The following is a 2,239-nucleotide window of genomic DNA, read 5'->3' as shown; positions in this document are numbered from 1 at the left end:
AGATAGATTTGGACTTGAAGGCGATGAGGAGTCAACCATGTTGGAAGAATCTGTTTCACCTAAGAAGTGAGTATATACAACAGGAGAAAATGCTCTTAAGAGCCTTAAATCTTATTTAAGATAAATAATCTTTTAGCTGTGGCAGCTTTTTTCAAATGAAATAGTATGGCTGTTATTGTTAAAGAATTATTTTTTATAGAGCATTTCAATAGAAGGAAGTACTATCTCCCGGCAATTCAGCAGGCTCCTGCTTCATTCGGTGATTGAAGAGCACACATTTGTCACAAAATTCTTGATTAAGGCAACCAGCAGTGGTACCAGTTTGTGGTAACTTGACCGTAGAACAAAGGAACTCAGGCTGTAATTCAGTAAAATGCTGGGGTGGCAGGGGTAATGATGCAGAGCTGAAAATGCTGCATTAGATTTTTGATCTTCATGAAAACACATAGGATTTACAAGGTTTTATTTGCCTGTGTCTGCTAGATCCATGGTTTGCAGTAAATTTGACTCCTGTCAGTTTAATTGTACACTGTGTCACAAACAGAGCTGACTTATTTCACCAAACCACTTTAGACGAACCAATCAGATGTGTGGTGTGGGTAAAGGTAAAATTTTGGTACTAGTAGGTCAGGCTATGGTTCTGATGGGAGAGTAACTGAATATAGCAAAAAGCAGAACTATAGAACTGGCCATACTCTTGAAAAGGAATATTAAGTCTCTCCTTACAGTGAAGGAATTGAAATAGGTTCGTGACATTATAAGCTGTAATGAGCCACTCAAGTCTTGTCTTGGAACTCTGAGGATGGCAGTGTCAGTAGTGTGTATGTGAAAAGCCTATTTATTGTTAAACATCCTGTTTATAGGAGATAAACTTGTTAGATCTTTAATGTGGCCTTAGGTGAAATTTCAACTTTTAATGGATCACATATGTTCAGATATGCTTTCTTTTGACATTGCCCTTTCCAAATCACTTCCAGAATATACTGTTAGCTTAGTGCTGTGCGGAGAAGCACAAAACTTGTAATAGATGAATACAAGATTTTTCACAATTGAAGTTACTTTTTTCCCCAGCAAAGTGTTGTTGTTAAAGCCAGAATTTCTGTCAATGCTTCTAGCTGTTAAAGCTTGAACCATGTTTAAATATAAGCAGTATATCTGCAAAGTGATTCATGATTGTGGATGACGATAACTTTATTATTCTTGAAAGTATCCTTCCTCCCAGTCCATTATCTGATAGGCTGCCAGATTATTAGCAAGTACATGGATGGAGATCCATGTGGCAGCAAAAACACAAGGGTTATTGATGTGTTAGAAACCACGGAAGTGCCTGAGAATGTTCAAGTAGGAATTAGGGCTTCTCCTCCCAAAAAGGTGGTGGGATCAATAGTCCAGCTGAACTGCATCTACACCAATGCATGCAGCATGGGCAACAAACAGGAAGAGCTGGAAGCCATGGTGCAGCAGGAAAACTATGACATAGTTGCCATCACAGAAACATGGTCTCACGCAACTGGAGTGCTGCAATGGGTGGCTATAAACTCTTCAGAAGGAATAGGCAGGGAAGGACAGGTGGTGGGTATGTTATGGAGTGCTTTGATGGTTTAAAGCTTGATGATGATAGGGTTGAGTGTTTGTGGGTCAGAATCAGGGGGAAGGCTAACAAGGCAGACGTCATGGTGGGAGTCTGCCATAGACCACTCAACCACGATGAAGGGGTAGATGAATCCCCAGCGAGGAGAAATCTTACTATCAGTAGCCCTTATTCTCGGGGACTTCAGCTTACCAGATGTCTGCTGGAAATACAACACAGCAGAGAGGAAACAGTCTAGGAGGTTCCTGGAGTGCATGGAAGAGACCTTCCTGATGCAGCTGGTGAGGGAGTCAACTAGGGAAGGCATCCGCAGGACCTGCTGTTTGTGAACAGAGAAGGACTTGTGGGTGATGTGATGGTTGGAGGCTGTCTTGGGCATAACGATCACAAAATGATGGAGCTCTCGATCCTTGGAGAAGTAAGGAGAGAGGTCAGCAGAATTGCTACCTTGGACTTCCGGAGGGCAGACTTTGGCCTGTTCGTGAGCCTGGTTGACAGACTCCCTTGGGAGGCAGTCCTGAAGGGGAAAGGGGTCCAGGAAGGCTGGACATTCTTCAAGAAGGAAATCTTAAAGGCACAGGAGCAGGCTGTACCCATGTGCCAAAAGACAAGCTCATGGGGAAGACCACCGGCCTGGCTGAACAGAGA

The sequence above is a fragment of the Cariama cristata genome, unplaced genomic scaffold (assembly GCF_000690535.1).
Source record: "Cariama cristata isolate BGI_N322 unplaced genomic scaffold, ASM69053v1 scaffold14833, whole genome shotgun sequence".
Taxonomy (NCBI): Eukaryota; Metazoa; Chordata; class Aves; order Cariamiformes; family Cariamidae; genus Cariama; species Cariama cristata.
This window is presented reverse-complemented; position numbering follows the sequence as displayed.